This window comes from Protopterus annectens, chromosome 11.part0 (assembly GCF_019279795.1).
Source record: "Protopterus annectens isolate FY-2018-M chromosome 11.part0, PAN1.0, whole genome shotgun sequence".
In the NCBI taxonomy this organism is placed as follows: domain Eukaryota; kingdom Metazoa; phylum Chordata; order Ceratodontiformes; family Protopteridae; genus Protopterus; species Protopterus annectens.
The window spans coordinates 1,217,695,306-1,217,717,805 of NC_056745.1; the positions used below are offsets into that span (position 1 = coordinate 1,217,695,306).

The window sequence follows — 22,500 nt, forward strand, 5'->3', positions numbered from 1 at the left end:
AGAAGTGGCAGTGAAAAGCAGGTAGGTCTAAGGTAGGTGGACATGTATATGGTGATTGGATTTGGAGTATTTGGCAATTCTACTCATGCCATTCTTTGTAGTAGCTTATTTAACATATTTTTTTTTTAATAATTTTATTTGTTTTAATAAAAGAAATTCATATATCAATCACATAAATTAACATATAAATATGAATACAGAAGTTGTTGCATTTAAATTCAATTAAATATATAAAAGAGTTAAAAAGATAAACAAACAGAGGTATTTACAAAGACATCCATTAAAGTTTGCACACGTGAAGAACTGAACAATATTAATTAGGTATCACATATTATTCAAAAAGACTGAAATTAATTATTATGTTGATTCATTCTTTACCAACAAATTTTGTAAGTTTATCCACATATGGTAGTTATAGGTCTTTCTAGATGTTCTAGAAATTATGGTTTTAATTTGTAAACCACATACTTCAGTTAACATATTTTTAAATTCAGTAAAAGTGGGAGAGAATTCAGAAATCCAGTTTTTAGTTATACTCTTTCTGACCACTGCCAGTACTGCCCAGAGCAAAGGGTATTTTACTCTTTTAACACTGTGTGGTATAGGTATATTGGAAAGCACTAGAGAATTGTTAAGAGTAAAATTATCCATAAATAAAGCTTGTAACAGCTCATTTACTTGTTTCCAAAATGTTTTAATGTTCGGGCAGTTAAAAAACATATGAGCCCAGTCTATGTTTGTATCTGACTTCCACTTATTACAAATGATCTGTCTCTTGTTAATTTTATTCAGTCTTTGAGAAGTATAGAAGGATCTGTGTATAAATTTCCAGCAATATAACTTCCATTTAAGGGTCAAAGTTGTTCTCCATGCTGATTCAAGTATATTTATTTTATCTTGGTTACTAGGATATTCATTATTAATTGTGTGAAAATAATTCCAATAACTTTCTGGACATCCACAGATTTCATCTCTAATAGTTCTAAATATAAAATAAAGCTTACCAGAAAAAGTTTGTCTATGTTGAAGAATAGATTGAAAATATTCTAATAGTATATATGTGTCATTTTTTACTTGGAGATACTATATGTAGTTTATTATCAGTGTATAGTTTAATAGTTTGTATGTCTAACCAAAGGGATTTATCTAACTGAAATTCCTGTATTATTAATAAAGATTCTTGCGTAAATGCTACAGGGAACAAAAGAAAAAAGCATTCCTTGTATCCGACATGTTTATATATAAAGTTTCTAAAATTTGATAAGATGCTGTTGATATAACGAGGAATATATTTGGGTGTTAAAAGAGTAGTAAAATAATCCTTTAATATCCATAACATTGAAATATTAATTGTTTCTAACTTATACGGTTAAGGTTTTGTTATTAAAATCATAGCCGAAGCTTCCCAAAATAATTTCCATTAGCTGAATATGTTGTATCCAAAAGTTGTGCTATTGTTCTAATCATAGAAGACTTTGAATATAGTATCAAATCTGGAAATGCTATTCCACCCTTTCTCCAACTATTAAGATGGTGTTTAAAAGCTATTCTTGATTTTTTAGGATACCAAAAGAAACTTAACATCAGAGAATTTAGTTTATTAATTAGGGTTTTGTTAGGTAGTAATAAAATGGATTGAATAATGTATAAAATTATGGGAAGGATTATCATTTTTATGATTGTTAATCTTCCTTCAGTAGTGAAAAACATTATATTCCATTTCAATATTAAAGTTTGTATATTTTCATAGCACTTCTTGTAGTTTAATTGTATAATTGTTTTCAAGTCTTTAGCTCAGATAATTCCGAAGTACTTTCCCGGTCAACAAATGTTAAATAAATAAATAAATAAATAAAGTCAATTGATTCGTAATGGATTTATTGCTTTTGTCATCAGTTGTATATATATTTTTATTGGAGAATATGGGTAACATTTTTTACTATTATTGATTAACAATCCAGACATATTTTGAAATAACTTAATGGAGTCAAATAAAGGAGTGAAAGAGGAGTCATTTCCTTTAGTGGTAGTAAGAACATCATCCACAAAAAGTTGAATTTTGGAGGTTGTTTCTTTAGTAATCTCAAATCCTTCTATATTTTTGTCATTTCTTATATTATTAACCCATGGCTCCATTATTAGAGTGAATAATGAAGGAGACAGGCGAAAACCTTGTTTAGTTCCTTTTATAATAGGTATTTTGGTTGCAGTATATGACCCGATTTTGATGTAAGCTAAAGCCCCTTAATATAAGTATTTTAACAGTTTAATAAAGTTAACTGAGAAATGTAAACATTCTAATAATGTGAATAAATAATGCCAATCAATTGAATCAAATGCTGAATTTATATCAAGACTTATTAAAGTTAAATTATTCTTTTTTCTTTGAGCATAATCAATTAAAGCCAATGTTCATTTGATGTTGTCAAAAGTACTTCTGTTAGTTACAAAACCAGTCTGATCTTCATCTATTAAATGCAGTAACATTTTCTTTAATCTGTCTGAGTATAAATTCGTGAACATTTTGTAATCCACATTCAATAGAGAGATGGGTCTGTAAGAAGAATAAAATTTAAGTTCTTTATTAGGTTTTAAAATGGGTGAATTTCCATGAAGGGGGTATTATAGTATTGGTTTGAACCAGATTATATACTTTATGTAACAAGGGGATAGCTATTTTAGGTATGATTTTGTTCATCTAACATCTGAACACTATCCTCTTATCACTCCACATTTACATAACTTTTTTACAAGCAAAAAAATAAAATATAAATACCATTAACATCATATCTCTACAGCTGTAAAACTAAGTGGTGATATCCACTCAAATCCTGGACCAGTTTTCACCAATCCAAATCCCACTACAATACACACTAACAATTCATGTTCTCCACCACAATCGCATTCACTCCCTGGCCTATAACACATCAGCTCACAAGGTATCAACAACAAGCTCCCTGAACTTCATATCCTTGCACACCTCAGACATCCTAGTAGTTACAGGAACTTGGATACACTCAGTCATCTAGGATGCTGAAATAACTCCACCTGGTTATAGCATTATTTGACATGACAGGAGAAAAGGTGGAACAGCAATTATCTACTAGAATTTTCTGGCAATTTCACCATTCTTCCACATCATCCCACAAGTTGCTAACTCAGAAATTGCAATTGCTCTGCTTAAACTCAGCAAACACAAGAGAATAACAGTTATAGGCATATATATACCTCCAAATAGCAGCATTACCACATTATAAGAATTCCTCTGCTGGACTTCCTCTAAAATTCAGTATGAAACCATTTTGCTTGGTGTCGTCAGTACAGACTGGCAAACTATACAGTCTGACAACCCAACTAATAATATTCAGCCATGTAATTTCACTCAGTTTACCTCTACCCCCAAACAGATACAATAACACTTCAGCTGGACAGTCAACAATAGACTGGTTTTTGACCTCCTGCATTGACAAAATTCTCCTTCAATTGGACTCTCTCCAATAGCTTAAGTGGTCACATTTCTGCCCATGCAGTCAGGCACAGTAACAGTAACAATACACCAATATAATCAAGTACGAAAACTAAACACATTCCACAAAAACTCATTCAGCACCTTGAAACTCTTTAACTGGGAGTAACTCATGATTCTTCCTCCTGAAGACACCATTGGCAAATTCAATAGCATCTTCGTTACGATCCTTAGCTCTATAGCTCCTTTTTGAGACAAAAGACTTAAGGCCAATCCTACCCCTTTGCTATCAATAACATGAAGTCAGAGACAAGGCCTGGGAAGCATGGGGCAAAAACAAAGCAGTCACAAACTTACAAACATGCAGTCAGTTTAGAAATCAGACTAAACACCATATCCTCAAAGACAAAAATAAAAGTATTGTGCTACTCTCTAACACACACACACACACACACACACACACACACACACACACACACACACACACACACACTTCAGTTACCCTAATTGTTTCTGGGGCTCAATTAATAAATTACTAAATCCTAGACAAGTATAACAGCCAACACCAAATAAACAGACCCAAAATGATAGTATGGCTAACCAGTTCAGGAACCATTTGATAGATACAGTATTATCTTTAACTAGTTGTACTCCTAAACAAACCCTTAGCATCCTACCTGAGACAAAAAAAACCTCTCCTCTAATTTATCCTTCTAGTCAGTTGTCAATCCTACCTTCAAAAAGCTTCTCAAAAACTAAAACCAAAGGCCCATGACAACCTACCAGGTGAATATCTTAAACTTGCAGCTGATGCTATTGCCTATGTTATTTCAACTCTCCATAGCCTAAAAAAATGTACCATCCATTTGGAAAAGTTACTTTATTATACGCCTGCACAAAGGAAGTGTTTCTACTTAGCTCACAAGCATCAGACCAATAGCCATACTTTCTCCCTTGGCTAAAGCTGTACAGAAATGCATTTACTTTCAACTCTTCAGTTACTTAATGGTAAACATGCTCTTCTCTCCAACACAATGTGGTTTTAGACCACACCATCTACTACCCTGTTAAATTTTAATACCACTATGAACACCCATAAAAATTATTTATTTATTTATTTATGCAATCTGTTAACTGAATATAGAGCAAGCTAAACACAAAGGAATAGTTAATATACAGCAGAAAAATGATTTAAGAAGGTAGTCAACAGAAACCACTGTGAAAACTTTACATCAGTTAGAGTAGTGACCTGTTAGGAGGTTAGAGAATAGATACTACAGTGAAAAATAATAGGCAGTATGTGTTGGAGATTAGGGAGACTGGTTATGTGACCTGAGGCAGAGTATTTACAAGCAGCTTGTGCTGTGAGATATTCCTTAAGTTGCACCCAAAAGGAAGAGTAGTTTGAGAGGTCTTTTAAGATATGAGGGAAAATCCTTCCACTTTGTTCCAAGGGTGAAAAGGGACTTGTTAGAGCACTGTAGTCTGGTTTTAGCTGCTTGCAAAAGAGGCCCTGAGTGACTATGAGATCTAGAGTTATATGATAGAGCCCATCTAAGTAATCTAGAGGGAAGAGAAGGGCAGAAGTTTTCTTTTAGGATCCAGAAAAGTTGAGGGCCGAGGAGCAGATTGGCTCTTTTATGAACTGACAGCAAATTGGCTTTGGCTAATGCAAAACAGTGATGTTCATACTTTGGGGAAAGGGCAATGAACAGAAAGATGCAGTTGGAGATTGTTTGGATGGTGGTAGTTCCCTTTGTTGATAGACAGTACAAGAGATAGGCATTACTGAAGCTGGGCTAGAAGAATCCCTTTGCCAATAGCATTTCTTGTTGGGTGGCAGAGGAACGAGGAGATTTTCTTGGCCGAGAAGAGTAGGATGTTTATCTTTTAGTGGGTTTTTCAAAGTGATGGTGAAAGTTAAGTGAGGGCTCAAGCCAGACTCCTAAGTATCTGAAGGTGTTATTTTATTTTTTGACATTTGTTTAACAGTAAAGTCCAAATGGGTTTATAAGTACCCATTTTCAGTGAGAAACATTAATACAGTCAAACCTGCTCAATGCCATTGTTAAGGTGGTCAAAAATGAGAAGTAATTTGGGGTTCTTTTGCCTTTTAGTGGCAGTTCCTTAGAGCATCATTATAGTTTATGAAGAGTTAAGTAAAGTATTTTGCTACTGAGACAGTTAATGGGGAAGAGGACTTTTTTTACCTATCATGTTGAATTGAGTAGGTTGTGTGGCTGAAGCAGAAGATAACCATGTCATCAGTGTGTAGTAAGATTAGAAGTTGGGGAAGGCCAAGTGTAAGCTTATTTATAAAAATAGAGAAAAAATGAAGGCAAAACATTCTTTTCCCAAACTTATTTATAATTTTGCAATTTGTGTCCCATCATTAGAACCTCCTAGTGAAAGTCTCCTCCATTGGCCTTACCAGCCCGTCGCTACAAACCTAGTCCTTGTCACCACAATAAACAGAACATGCTGGAGGGATAGATTCCTGTCCCAGAGACTTCCCATACTCTGGAACAAACTACCCATTCATGTCAAGCAAAGCTCCTCATTGGCCCACTTTAAGAAAAATATTGACGACTGGATGGGAAATAAAAAATTCACCCTGGGGATCACTTTTGTGGCACTGCTTGACAGGGCCACAGGAAAATAATTTTCTTGGGCGGCAAAAGCTAGGGAACCTTTTTGGCTAGGCTTATATAGGCCCCAGGGCCAATAGCCTAGTACCTACCTATGAACCTATGAAACTATGAATAGTTTCAAAGTTATCTCTCTAACAGAGCTTAGCCATAAAGTGGTAAAATAAAATGAATCCTCCACTTTTCTCCCATTTTATAGGAATGTCCCTCAAGGTTCCATATTAGGGTTGCCAACTGTCCAGAATCCTTCTGGAATGTCCAGAATTAAAGGGCACTGTCAAGAAAATGGACCAAACAGCATATTGTTCAGAAAAATACCATGAGATTTAATTTTCTTTTAATTAAAATAATATGTTTTTTTAAGGCCATTCTTCTTTAAGAACACCCTTTGTATCCGGTCGCACAGATCCCAAAGATGAAAACAGTCTTCTACATCTGTCCAACTGATTGCTTACATCTTTGTCTTCTGTGTGCAGAATTTGAATTCTTGAAGACATCTTAACTGTGCAGTGGATGGACCACGAACGGACATGTAGGTGACAGCCTTGTTTTATTCAGTAGTCAAAATGTGCCTTTCAGCGGTTTGGTTTCTGATTGTATGTCAGTGTTTCCATGCATTTCTGTAGAAGAAACAGCAAAATACATTCTAAAAGAGGTTTAGTATTCCTAGGATTAAAATAAAATGAAAGAAGCATTGCTGCTTGCCGGGGAACCAACTAATCATTTAAAGTTTCCTTCCTGAAAACTTTTTTTTTCCTTCTTGTGGCATAACTTTGTCAAGAAGTAGAGGAGCTACAGGAGTTTTGATTTGCTTGCTAATGATACCCAAGGAGTCAGAGTTATACTGCCAGTAAGGACTCAGAAATTCCATTTGGACTTAACAGCTAGAAGAAGTGAGGGCACACTATTTATTTAGCAAGAAACGTGGTTTCTAGTCCAGATGTAAGACTTCTTTTTGATCATATTCTGCTATTTAAATGTTTTTTTTCAGTTTTTGTGTATGCCTTTTACTGTCTGCATATTTACCTGAAACTAAAATGCTTAAACTTATTTATTTTAAGTTAATAATGGTTATTAGTCTGATTTAAATGTATGTGGTTGATGCTCTATTTATTAGCTTAAGGGCTTATACATTTTACCAGTGTTCCAAACTGTGCAGTATCTTTCCTTGATATGACAATTGCCTGGCATCTTAAAGACTAATAAGGAAGGAGATGGTTTTGGAAAGTCACCATTTACCACCCCTGTTTGAGAAATGTGTGCATGTGTTGTGGGGGGGGGGGTATGCCAAATAACTGATCAAGTTTCAATTGTTGTTTGTAAATTTACACTGTAATACTTGGCTGAGTCTGAGAAGGATGAAATGATGGGGATTCACTGATTAAAATTCTGATTGGTAGATGTGGACTATGGAGCTTACATGGCTGTAGTGGGAGATAACTATTACCTAAGGCAGAAATGCACAGTTACCATATATCCAGAAGGTCAACTGTAACTTGTGTTTTGATAGGCAACAATAGTTGGAGTCAAATCCTAGACTTTTGGTTCCATTCTTTTAAATATTGGCATATAGTGCAGATATCAAAGCTTGTACCCCTGTTCATCACACCCAGCATAATGTATTTTATTTCACTGATTAATTGTGTTCTGCTATCAGTGTAACCTTTTTAAAATTGAAAGCAAATAAGACAAAATACTACATACTCTGGATGTACTCAGATAGCTCCAATATCCTGTAGAGAAAACAAAAACTGTAAAAGATGTTCAAATTATTTGTCTTTTTGCAAGACAAGGCTGATCTGTGACCAAACAAACTCAGCCTAAGTTGTTGACACATTGAATTAAAATATTATATCGTTCTGCTAAAATTCACTACAAGCTAGAAACCCAATCTGGAATCATAGTAGGCTATAGGATGGCACTATTACAAGGCACCTTCTCATAATTATCTACTGCTGCAGATTAGTTCTGTAACTGTTAGAGATTCTGCCCAAATGTTATGGCACATCCCACTATAGAAAACAATTTTGAAAGATAATACCACAACTGTTTGAGGAATCTGCCATTAGTAACTATGAACCTGTTTACAGTTTGCCATCCATTCCCTATTGAAAAATTACTAGTTTACCATTTTTTAATGTAATATAGCCAATGTATTCTTCATGGGCAGCCGACACTAAATTTGTAGATGAAACACTGAAATATAAAGTTGTTTGCTAGCAGCAACCTTTTCAATACTTACAGAGCTCTTTAATATGGAGTTATTCGGATGACTTTTACTTCAGCAGAGATTGATCATATTGACTGCTATTTGTGGATTGTAATGACAGATGTCTGAGTGGCCTTTTGTGGTTGAAATATTCTGAATTGGGTAATTTTGTCATTGTTGGTTCATATGTTTTGTTGCATTGCTTACTGAAAAAAATGTTCAAAACTACAAACACAGTCTAATAAGTGGTCCTGTATTATACAGGGAATATAATTTAATCATTACATATTATAATTTAATACAATCAGGAAGGTGAATCAAAGACCTTTTGCATTGTCCTAAAAAGGAGTGCAAGGGGCCTATGATTTGAAAGCAGCCTAAAGGTAAACTTACTCCAGCACTGGCCAGATGCATTTTCTTTTAATGTGAGTTTCAATGCTGTTTCAGTGAATATGAGTTTCAAAGGCAGAAAAGTTTTAATGCTAAGTTTGTTTTCATTGTGCGATTGTACTGCTTTGTTTAGCAAACATCTATCAGGGTTGGTACTATGTTGTTTGTGTTTTCGGCTTTTCCCAGTTAGGGGTTGTCACAGCGGAACTCCAGTGCTCTAATGATTGGCAGTAGATTTTTATGGTGCCAAGTTGCCAGCCTGACTCCCAACCTTCAATGAAGGCACGGCCATTTATGCATGTCTTTCGAACACCACTTGACCACGGGGAGGACATGCAGACTCCACACAGAAGGCACTCCAGCCAAGAATCAAACAGGAGAACCTCTTGCTGTGAGACAACAATGCTACCACTGCACCACCGCGGCATACTAGGGCTAGTAGATTTTCTAGGGTTGGTACTATAAAATTTGAAATAAAATTTTTAAATTAAATCCAAATATCTGTAATCATTGTAGAAGTAAAGCAGAAAACAGTATGCACAGTGAGAGTTTTGAACAGTGTTTATGGCAACTGGGAAACAATGGAGAACTAGCAAAGTAATGGAACACTGGAATGGCTGCATGGGGGGGGGGGCACCAAAATTACACACATTTTGCTTTCATATACATGCCAGGAATTTTTGACATGAAAAGTTGGCGACCCTATTCCATATTAGGCTCTCTACTTTTCAACATCTTTATGAATGACCTGCATATTCTACCAGTATGCAGACAATGCACCTTGATTTATTCCGCTAAAACCCTTGCTAATCTGTTGAGGCATGGTTAAACAACTCTCATCTGCTCATCAGTGAAAAAAAAATTAATACTATTTATCCCCAGACAACTGAAACCAAAAGTCATCTTTAACTTAACCTATAACAATATCACTATTGAAGAGATAAATCACACAAAATTAGTCGGCATTATTATAGATGACCATTTACAATATGACCTACACATATCTTTTGCAGTAAAAAAATGACCAAAAACTATGATCTTTATACACAGCCAAAGCCTCCCTCACTGAATCAGGTAGAAAATGCATTGCCTCAACCTTCATGCTACCATCTCTTTCTGTATGATGATCGACTATTCACTACTCTTCAGACCACTCTGTTATGCAAAAAAGAACAATGTTACAATCAAACCACTAAATTTGCAGCTAAACACCATTATAGAACTCACCATTGCTTATCCTTACAATAATAAAACTGGTTTGAACTTCCTCAATTCTGATCACTATTTCAACTCACTAGAATTCATAAGCTCATCTATAAGCCCGACAATTGCTCAAATCTAAAAATCATTTTAACACTGTTCCCTGATAGAATCCTACAATCTAAAGAAAACTCTCTCATCTCAATATCACAGTCTTATAATAATACTGGAGACTCGGTATATTCTAACAGTATTGCCAAAAATTGGAACCTTATTCGTCATTCATTAAAAACAATACAACATAAAAAGAGCATCAAAGCCCAGTTAAACATGCATCTAGCGGACAATTGGCTCTGCTGCTGTGTATTCCCAGGCTAACATCCCCTAACAGTTCCTGTTTTTCACCTGACACCTCCCAATTACTCATACAGCTGACAGAACTCACTACTGTCCCTCAACTGGATCATTATACAGTTGTTGTACTTTCTTATGAATCACCATTTTTACTCCCTCCTTACCTCTTCTGAGACCTGACCACCCCCTCTCTTCATCCCCTTTTTTCTCATTTTCCTCCCACCCTATCATCCCCTACTCCATCTTCCCTCTTCATCCTCCCATCATATTCACATAAATATTTTACATTTTACATTCCTTCTCCATTGCCTCTTTCAAGCTATCTCTACCTATTTCACATTCTAGCTCGTTCTCATTATTCTATATATATATATATATATATATATATATATATATATATATGTGTGTGTGTGTGTGTGTGTGTGTGTGTGTGTGTGTGTATGTGTGTGTGTTTCTTGCTCTTTCCATTATATATCTTTATTTGCTGTTGCATTCTTATTCGAGAAGCATTATAAACTTAAACTGAAGATACATGCTGTCTTGTTCTATTGTGTATGCAGACATATCTGCATGCGCTTCCACGTGTGTGTGTGTGTGTGTGTGTGTGTGTGTGTGTGTGTGTGTGTGTGTGTGTGTGTGTGTGTGCTTCTTCATAAAATGTGTCTCCTCCATCAGGGAAGCAAAAGAAATCAAAATCAGATTGCTTCCTCATCCTCCTCACCTTCATCTCCAATGGAAGTCATAATAATTCAATGAACTTAACTGATTAGTTGAACTGATATTATGTTAACAGTCTAAAGTGTTTCTTAAGATGCAATTCTGAAAAGTCCTTTTAACAGCAGTTTTCCTTTACTTTTCATGGTTCCATCATTTGCATTGCCTCAAAAGCTGATTCTTGGGTTACTAGTAACACAAACAGGTCCGTGTCAGGAGGAAAGTCAGCTTTATTATAAAAAACAAGACTGAGTAAGTGCTTTCACCCACCATTGGGCTTCTTCAGAGTCAGTTAATAATACAATAATCACTGTTTAAATACTTAATAAAATACTTGATTCAAACAATTAATCACATGAGTACCCTGAATCCCATTGAACATTAACACTTTAACATCCAACTTTAATTTTATTCTGATGCTTGCTGAAACAGCGTGAAAGGAGTGAACACACATACTGTGTAAACATAATAAAACATACAGTACCATTGCATACTAAGGTTCCTTAATAAAAAATAAAAATAAAATTAAATAAGTGATCATAAAATGTATTTACAAATGCACTGCATATTATTAAATACACTGAGATTTAAGTTTAACAACACAAGCTGTTGAGATGCTTTCATTAATGCCTGGTGTATTAGAAGCATTCAGGCGTAGCTGCCACAAGCATTCCTTAACTTCTAATAGGGTTTTGAAATCTCCCCCAAACTCTTTCAAAGTTAACTTATCTATAACAAAACATAATTTTTTTTTGTAACTAATACAGGTCTTACTATGACTGAATAGGGCATTGGTGGTCTTCTTATTCCTAATGTCCCTGATGTGTTTCAGTATACGAAGTCTGAGTTTCCTTGTGGTCATCCCCATGTAAAGCATGGTACATGATAGGCATGTAGCCACATAGACAACCATTATTATGTTACAATTGCAATGTCCTGGACACCTTAAAGTTCTTTTGTAACTATAGATTTGAACATATGGTCCATCATTAATGTATTTACAAACACTACATGTACTGCATTTACTCATGTGTGAGGGTCTATTGTCATGACTCATGGGATTTTGCTCAAAAAATTATTTTAAATTGGAACCTCTTCTATCAATAAACTTAGGGGCAATTCCTATTATGTCTTTAATGTCTTGAGTGAAAACACTGTCCCATACAGCATTAATAATCTTCCTAACCTTTGTCCCTGTAGGATTAAATTCCATCACCATTCCAGAAGAATAATTTTGGCTGGGGTTGTCATTTGCAGAGATGTTAACTTTGTCAAAATGTCTATTGCTGCCCATCAGGATGGGCATAAAGTCACTAGATCTTCTCATCTCAATCTCTACACTGTATGTAATAGTTCCATAAGGTATCCTCTATTCCTAAACATGTCAACCAAATGTGCCATTTCAGTCTTGAAACAGACGTCTTGGCTAATCAACCTAGACATCCGTATCATTTGCCCCTTAACCACATTTTTCTTTTGGCGGTCAGGGTGACACCTGTTGTAATGCAAAAAGGAGTTACTATATGTTTTTTTACGAAAGATCTTAGAATGTATTTGCTCATTCTCGACATATAACAGAATATCTAGAAACTCAATTTAATGTTTATCAGTATGATTAGTGAATTTCAAAAACTCAGTTGTTTCATTCAAGTAGCTAATAAATGCTTCCACTTCATTCTTAGACCCCTTCCAAAAATCAGAATATCATCCAAATATCGTAAATATAACATAATTTTGGACATGAAGTCTGATTTGAAAACAAAATTCTGCTCTCAGTCTGCCAATACCAAGTTGGCATAAATGGGTGCGCATCTAGCACCCATTGCAACCCCATTTGTCTGTTTATAATATTCGCCATCAAAGACTATGAAATTATTGTGTAGTACCATATCTAGTAATTCCACCAAGAAGCTTCTCTTTACTTGATGTAAATTACTATATTTCAAAAGATTATTGTTAAACATTTCCAACCCGATCTGGTGAGAGATCACTGAAAACAAATTGATGACATCAACTGTCACAAACCAAAATTCATCTCTAACATCAACCTTGGTATTCCTAAAACAATCCAAACAGTGCCATGAATCTTTCAAAATGTGTGGTAATTTGTCCAGTATATTTTTGCATGTAATATCAATATAGACCGCTAGGGTTTCAGTCTTGGAGCCCTTTGCTGCAACATTGGGCCTAAATGTAGGGCAATTTTCATTCTTATGGATTTTAGGAATGCCAAATATTGATGGAATCTTGGGATGTTTCACTGAATGATATTTAAATTCATTATGTGAGATAATCTCCTCACACAGATATTCATAGAGCTGCCAATCAATTTTTGTATAAGCTCATTGTACATCAGATTTTGAGACTGTCTCATAAGTTTCCACATCATTGAGTAATGAATGCATTCTACATTCATAATCAATATTGGTCATAATAACCACCCTTCCACCTTTATTGGGTTTCATAACCCTGTATTGGTTACTGCTAGATAATTCCTTAAGGCAAAATCTTTCTGAAGTGGTCAGGTTACTGTTGGACAGTGTTTCTCTTTCCAAACATCTACGTATTTGTATCCCACACAAATGCTCAAAAATCATAACTGCTGGGTTGTAGGGTGGAATAAAGACACTACTCAAACTTAAATATTTGTTGCCCAAGTCAGGGGAAGGTTTGTTGCCAAAAAATAATCTTAAATTACCCAATGCTCTTTTCAATCATAGTAAGACCTGTATTAATTACAAAAAAATTGTATTTTATGTTATAGATAAGTTAACTTTGAAAGAGTTTGAAGGAGATTTCAAAACCCTATTAGAAGTTAGGAATGCTTGCGGCAACTACGCCTGGATGCTTCTACTAAACCAGGCATTAATGAAAGCATCTCAACAGCTTGTTTTGTTAAACTTAAATCTCAGTATATTTAATAATATACAGTGTGTCTTTCGGCTTTTCCTAGTTAGGGGTCGCCACAGCGGAACTCCGGTCTGCTAATGATTGGTAGTTGATTTTTACGTGCCGAGTTACCAGCCCTGATGCACAACCTTCAACGAAGGTATGCCCATTCATGCATGTCTCCACACAGAAGATGCTCTAGCTGAGAATCGAACCGGACAGCGTCTTACTGAGAGGCGACAACGCTACCGCAGCACCACCACCACGGGTCTATTTAATAATATACAGTGTATTTGCAAATACATTTTATGATTACTTATTTAATTTTATTTTTAATTTTTATTAAGGAACCTTAGTATGCAATGGTACTGTATTTTTTATTATTTTTTATTATGTTTACACAGTATGTGTGTTCACTCCTTTCACGCTGTTTAAGCAAGCATCAGAATAAAATTAAAGTTGAATGGTAAAGGGTTAATGTTCAATGGGATTCAGGGTACACGTGAATAATTGTTTTAATCAAGTATTTTATTAAGTATTTAAACAGTGATTATTGTATTATTAACTGACTCTGAAGAAGCCCAATGGTAGGTGAAAGTGCTCAGTCAGTCTTGTTTTTTATAATAAAACTGATTTTCCTCCTGGCACAGACCTGTTTGTGTTACTAGTATTGTTTTGTTCACTTCATAGTCGTGATTCTGGGTTACTGTTTTCTAAGCATTTTTTCCATTTCATACTGATGTCTTCAGCTAACTGCTTGACTGTCTAATTTTTGTATAGTTTTATCATTATTATTATTATTATTATTATTATTATTATTATTATTATGCATCGGTACATGGTCTTATGTTGCTATTTTACCGGCAAGAAGCTTTTATGAACTAAAGTGCATGAGTTAAACCTAATTCCTCTGAGGCCAAAATAAAAAGCATTCAGTGTGACTTATGTTTCTCAGTGGTCCAGTAACACAATTAGCCTTGCTATTTTTCTAAAGCCACAATAAAACACGACACTAGCTACAACCTGCTCTAAAGCCTGTTTCAGACAGTACCTTTTTTATTTATGCATTTGCTTTTCAAAACTAGGTAAGCTCTCCAAACAAGTTATATGCTTGGATTTATAGTTTGTCAGGAGTGTACAAAAAAATTATACAGTGAAAGCAGAAAAAAAAATCACCCCATCTGCAAGCAGTGTGTTATCAAATAAAATGGAAAGCAGAGTAGAAGGGTTATGGTATCCCCAGTTTTTATGGAAAAAATGAATAAAAAGACAAGCAAATGATTTTTTTTTAATATGCATATCTTAAAACAAAACTGGTAGCTTTTATTAAGGACAATAACTTCTGTTTAAAGGAAATACACTCAGTTCTTGTGTTTCGTATTACCATGTGTAGCTTGGTTGTTTCAGAGCTGCAGTAAGTGATGACTTCAGAGAAACATTGCTTGTATAGTTGCACTTGTTACTTTGTGGTTTTCTAACACCAAAAATGAAACTGAACCTTCCACACCAGTGAGAGCATGCTGCTTTAAGGTTATTAAAATACCAAACAGAAAGTTAGGCTTCTTAATCAAACTTTATCATATACAGCATTTTATTGTGGGAAGACTCTCTCTCTCTCTCTCTCTCTCTCTCTCTCTCTCTCTCTCTATTTATTTCTATTGATTTACAGCATCATTTTTTCAACATCTTAGTTTCACCTTATGGCTCATATTCTACACCATTTCTTGACTGAATTGACACTATATATATATTTTTTGCTAACTATTCAAAGTTAAGTTTTTATTTCTTGTTTGTTAACGAGGTAAGATCACAGATCACGTGTTCATTTTCATGGGTGACCTAGGAGCATTGTCTGGTAGAATCATACAATTTGCAAGTGGAAGCTGAGGGAGTCAAACTTAGAATTACAAGAGGTAGCTCATTAGTCTTACCCCTCAGAGATAAATTGTAAAACTAAGTTTTCATGGCTTTGTCTGATTCCTTCATGTTTCACTGTAGTTGCTTATGCAGCTTCTGTCAAGTCTGATACATGTTCTGCCTGCAACTGCCATTTCATTACAGTATGATTTACGTATCTGCTTTAATTTGTGGGACAATTTCTGACCAAGAAGTGACCGAGTATAATTAATATCAGTTAGGCAGAAGGTATAGCAGAGGTGGCGCAGACATAGCTATAAAGTGTGTCAAAATAGGACTTGAAAGGTGTAGGCTGAGAGTGTGTGAGTGCGTTTGTCTGCAAGTATGCGAGTGTGTGTGTGTGTGTGTGTGTGTGTGTGTGTGTGTGTGTGTGTGTGTGTGTGTGTGTGTGTCACATACTTCTCAACTGTCCAGATTTTGGCAGAATGGAAAAATTTTATCTTCATATTTTTAGTCTACACTACAGTGGGGAAAAAGGCATATACCTTTCACTTACCTTACAATAGTCTACATGCTGCCACTATTATGCCCTTTTCCCCACTGTAGTGTGAACCTGGAGTTAGTATATATAGTTAGAGGGGGTGTAGGGGGTGCAGCCCCCCACATTGGGGGGTGTGGGGGGTGTAATCCCCCAAGTAGTCTGTTTTTATATGGGTCTATATTAGATCACTGAACGCTTAAAAAAGTGAACGGTGATTGATCGAACTTATGTAAGCGAAAGCTTACAATCTCGAACTGTCAGAAAAGCGATTTTTTTCCTAGGGAAAAAAATCGCTGTTCCAAAACACATACACACAACACAACCACACCAAACAAACATCAATCCACACACATACACCTAAAATCTGACACCTAACCCTACACTAAACTATACACACACCACTAACTATCCACTCACCTTAACCCAAACCCTAACCCCAAGGTCTGTCACAATCACACACTCACCTCATCCGCTCCCTAACACTAACTCACCTAACCCACCCTAATCCTCATGTCCACACAATCGCACACATACCTAAGCTGCGCCCTAACCCTAACTCACCTAACCCGCCCTAACACTCACATCCACACAATCGCACACTTACCTGAACCCGACCAGTAACTTTCCACCACAGCACTGAAAATATCGAAGCAACAGAAACGGACAACCAAATTCTTTCCCTAGGAAAAAATTCGGGTTTCTGTTGCTTCGATATTTTAAGCTTTCTCTTACATAAGTTCGATCAATCATTGTTTGTTTTTTTAAGCATTTGGTGATCTAATATAGACCCTTCTATATGGTCCAGTTTACAATTTAGTATGTTGAAATTCAGTGTTATGGGTTTCAATCTTATGGCTTTCAGTCAAGTGACTTTTCAGTCTTTTGAAATTTCAGTCTTATGGTTTCAGTCAAATGAGGGATCCATATATATATATATATATATATATATATATCTATATATATATATATATATATATATATATATATATATATATATCTATATATATATATATATAGATAGAGAGATAGATAGATACATATGTATGTCAGACATGACACTAAGGATGGAGAACAGGGTTTACCTTTTTGTAGGTCCCAAGGAGGCTAGAGCCCAGGGTTCAAAGATGATAGCTAACATGTAAGGTTGACAAATGTAAGGTGCACCATTTGGAAAGCAGTAGTCGAAGAAGTGTAAAAAGAATTGGATAGTCTAGCTGAATGCAATGGAAAAAGACCTAGAGTTGATTGTCCTTGTAATTATGAGTCACAGTGGAGAAGAGACTCGAATACTACACTGTGAGGAAAAAAAGGATGGACTCTTAAGACAGACAGCTGATCTAACCATTATACAATGCACAGGTGATTTTAGCTGGAGTGCTTTGCCCAAGTCTGGAATCAACATATGGCAATAGATATCAATAGACATTAAATTAACACAAGTGCTGCAGAGAAAATATTATCAAGGTGATTAGAGAACTGGTGAGAAATGTGTATAAGGACAAACTGGACAGCCTGGGGGTATATTCACTGGGGAATAAGGTAGAAAAAAGGTAACTAAGACTTCTAAATGGCTAAATCTGAGAAAGAATGAGTAAAGAAGTAAGGGCAGGGCATAACCTACGGCTGGAAAGGGTCATCGTTTGTGTTTATCTGAAGAATTGCTTCATAACAGAAAGTGTTGCAGATGGATGAGATTAATTTAAGATGAAGTGGCACACAGCAAATCCCCTTACACCATTAAAAGCGTTTAGGATATATGGAAGGAAAGATAATTGTGAGAGGCGAAGGTGACAGCTGTAATGACATTACTGTCTATCTGTAAGTATATGTACGTATGAATGTAAACACATAACTTTCTAGTGATTTATAGTATCAAGTTACAATGTACAATGATTCTAAAGTACTAGTCTGTTTATTAGCATCATGGTGGTCAAAAGTAAATACTCTTTGCAAGGCAGGCAACCAGATTTAGTTCTAGTGATATCAGTTCAACTAGATTTGAAGTTTTTATTCTTAAAAGTACTGAGACAAACAAATAAAGTATTAGAGAGCTTAGTCAGATCTGCAAACCTTTTATTTAGGGCCAACTTTTTATTATTAAAGATAATTGTGGGCCTTTGGAGTTTGGCAAGAGCCTTTAAACAAGGTACATACAGAAAAAAAATCAAGTGATTGTGAGAATAATTTAAAGCATTTCCAATTAAAAATACAAAATAATGATCCAGACAATAATCCTGGAAAATAAATGGTGGTGAATACAACAGCGGTGATGGTAGAAAGACGGACTCCAGCATTAAATATTAGGGTCTATATCACTTTGTCGAACTTTTAAAAGTTCGAACATCATATGGTCGGCACCATATGATCGACTTTTTAAAAGTTTGAACGTTTCAACGGAAATCTCTGTAGAGTGCGGAATGTTAAGATTTCCCTTTCTGCACTGTAGTGCAATCTTGGAGTTGGTATATTTAAAGAGCATGGCGTGTGGGGGCGCAGCCCCCCCACTTGGGCAGTGCAGGGGGGCTTTCCCCCTGCTTAAACCTTTCAGGTAGGTTCTTTCTTTGGTTTATTTTTGTTTTTATTACATTTTCGAACTTTTAAAAGTTCGATCATATGGTGTCGTCCATATGACGTTCAAACTTTTAACAGTTCGATTATGTAATATAGATGCAAATATTACAATTCCATGTCTGGCTTTGCATGCCTGGAAATTACATTCCAGTGTAAGGTATCATAATATCCCTAGTTTGGCTTTTTAAGTTTAATTAGATAATTACTTATCACACTTAGTAGGATAAATAAATTGTTTACTGGCCTAGCACAATTCACTGTATCAGCAGTAAGAAACGTTCTGTAACCTAAAACATGATGTAATGCTCTGTTGAATTGTGCAGATAATATTTATTTGTATTTATTTAATTGTCTATTGGCAGATACATAGTTTGACCCTTTTAGCCATGCCAAGGGCGCTGTATCCCATCCAACATCAGAATAATCCCATAATGTAACAGAATAATAACATTTGGGTTTACTATCTGCAGAATCATATTTTATGGTATATTTTATGTCTCTGCTTTGTTTTTTTTTTTCTTCTAAGTATTTGTGGTGTCTTGCTCCATGTCAGTACTCCACCAGTCCTATGTTATGACTTCATGGCCATGAAACACCGTGAATGCTGACTAAACAATGCTAGTGGTCACTGCAGTTTTAGTTACACTATGACGGCTTTGCCAAGAGTTTGGTCACTTTGCTACATTGGATACACCAAGTTTTCTTTTTGTTCTTTTCCTTTCTGTACTGCTGTACTGTAGAACTTCATCTGAGGTTGTTAGAAGTAACAACAGACACAGTAGGACAGATCCATTGCCACATATAATACCTTTGATTGATTGTGCACAGGACCTGCAGTATTACTTTCTTTATTAAAAGTAAACTGGTATCTGTGTGTCAGATGTAATGTTTTTTACATGGTCCTCATACATTACTTAGGGAAAAAAATCAAGTGATATTTATCAAATATTTATCAAATGCTTATTAGTAAATATATATATATATATATATATATATATGTATGTGTGTATATTATATATAGATATAGATATATATGGTAGAACTCATACAAAGAAAAGCTTCCTTTGCGTTACAGTCTGTCAAAAGGTTGACTTAAGATCCAGCATCACAATATCTTTTATATAGAAACGAGATCTGTATAAAATAATTAACTACATACTGTAGTTTGTAGGTTCATAGTTGGAATGAAATGTTCTGTGCTTGGTGGTGTTCAGCTTCACATTAAATATTTTTCTGTCTAACTGACAGTTGGTGCTGTGTTCCTTTTGGTTTGCATATGTATATATATATATATATATATATATATATATATATATATATATATATATATATATATATGTGTGTGTGTGTGTGTATGTGTGTGTGTGTGTGTGTGTGTGTGTGTGTGTGTGTGTGTGTGTGTGTGTGTGTGTGTGTGTGTGTGTGTGTGTGTGTGTGTGTGTGTGGCTCTGCATATATTCCACATTTTAGAGCAGATACGATCAAACCTGTTTTATGGCATATTTGCACATCTTTTCAGTTCCATACCTAGTTTGCTAAATAGTTGCAATCTGCAAGTCATCAATTTATTTGGCTTCAGGCAACACAGAGAAAAATGAAGATATGAACACTTAGTACTGTATATTCCTTGACAACCTAGACACATTTTCTTATTCATTCCAAGCAGCACTATGTTTGCTGTACTCACCTGAGAGCCAGTAAGGAGAACTTCTACTTCCACATGTTCTGTCCATTGAAATAGGCGTTATGTAAATGCATGCATCTTCCATGACAAGTACAAGCAGACAATGCTAGAAATCAATGCAATGAAAGAAGATGCTAGAAATCACTGTCTTGGTCATGTAGGTTGTGAGCGAAGGTGGGAGGAGAGAGGAAGTGGGAGGGACATGAAGGGGAGAGCTATTGGAGTCATAAGAGTTTGCTAATCCAGAAGTTAGAATGCTAACAAAAGATCAACAACAACAGATCATTAATTCATGGTAATGCAGTTATGACAACACTGCACTCACTGTTAAATAAAGGTAGTCTTTGAGATAGTTTAATATAAAAACTGAGCAGCTAAGAAGGAAGGGAAGAAATTTGGTCAATGCCTTCATTATGTTTTTTTTTCTTCTGCATATCATTTATTTATATATTGATTAAGCAGCTAAATCTTGGGGTTACTGCCCATTTTCAGGAATTACCCAGAGGGATTTCAAGTCACAGAAATTGTTTTAAGTAAACTTAAGAGCTGCATTGGAAAAAAAAAACATATGCACTACTTTCATGCAGAAGCACAACTGTGCACATATATAACAAAATAAACTAAAAGAACAACATTGCATCATACATATCAGCTAAGCGATAACAGAATACCACCTAGAGAATATTAATGCCTTTTCTGATCCTAACTTTATTTCCTTATTTATGTCTTTATTTATTTGCTTTTGTTTATTGGGAGAATACAACTGGACAGTCCCCATTTTCAGCGAAGGCCTAGAAAGAAAATCTCCAAGACATAAAGAAATACAACCTTACAGTCTTATACATTTGAGGCAGACAAATGCAGTTTTGATGTTTTCCCCAACTGCAATAAAATGTTGGTAGAAATATTTATCAGTGCATAATATACCACAAAAATAATGTTAAAAGGCACATTGGAGGACAACAAGTAAACAGGTGTTATAATAGTTGCAGGTATGGAGAGTGAAGTTCACTGCATTAAAGTGGTATTAATATCAATAAGATATGACATGATAAGCACTCGTCAATAGCTCTGGGTGAGTTTGATCTATCATATGTAATGATGAGTGACTCTATCAGTCCCGTAAAAAAATGCTTCAGGGTACCACCTGAATAAATCCAGCCACCAGACCATATAGGTCATTACCAGCCACTACTCTTCTCACAGGGTGACCCTGGAGGTTGACCACACCATTCTCCAATGAAGAGACTTTGACTCCCTTTTTTAGATGACCATAGAGGCCATGAACAAGTTCTGTAGGTTGACGTCCACAGGTTAAACCTCATCACTCTGCAAAGACACAGGCATTGTGCTTGTTGGTGACCCAGCAGTAGATGTGTTAGCCAAGGTAGGGTGCAATGGCCCTCAGCTCACCATTGCCTACACTTTGCTGATCCTGCAGAAAAACAAAACAGCTAGGCAAGAAATAACAACAAACTAATAAATGCAATAGATTTGTAAAGTGTCATTAATATGTGTTACTGTTTAATAGTATGTGACTGCCAACACCATACTCCTCTGCTTGGAGAGCCTATCCTACCTCATCTGACAGGCCATACAATTTTTTTCTATCTCCTGTTTTTACAGAACATATAAAATAGAAAGTAATCAGCACAGCATATCCCCGACAACAGATGTCAATTACAGCTACAGGTGCTAGGCATCATGTACTGTGCTAAACCAAAAACAAAATCCTTAAAATAAAAAGGTAGCACCCTCCTCCTAACCTCTTTGTCCCACTGGTATGGTGTTTCCATGATTCACTATATTTGTGCCTGCACTAATAACCAATCTGAGTGATGCCTGGGGCATAACTTAGTGACCTGGCAAGCTGGTGTCAGGCGTAAATTTTATAAAGGGAACCCTCATTCTCCTCTAACAGCTGCTTGCAATACTCATTGTGCAGCTGATAAATGAAGTTTTACAACCTCTACCAGG

General features: G+C 35.5%; 1 protein-coding gene across 2 annotated transcripts in view; it reads right to left on the bottom strand.

Moving 5' to 3' along the window:
- The window catches only part of LOC122815800 (C-reactive protein-like), a 124,681-nt gene extending 104,049 nt beyond the window's left edge, over window positions 1-20,632 (bottom strand). For both annotated transcript variants that reach the window (XM_044088596.1, XR_006366997.1), the window contains exon 1: window positions 20,527-20,632. The gene's annotated coding sequence lies outside the window, so the exon portion shown is untranslated. The remainder of the gene's footprint in view (window positions 1-20,526) is intronic.
- Window positions 20,633-22,500: the final 1,868 nt, after the last annotated feature.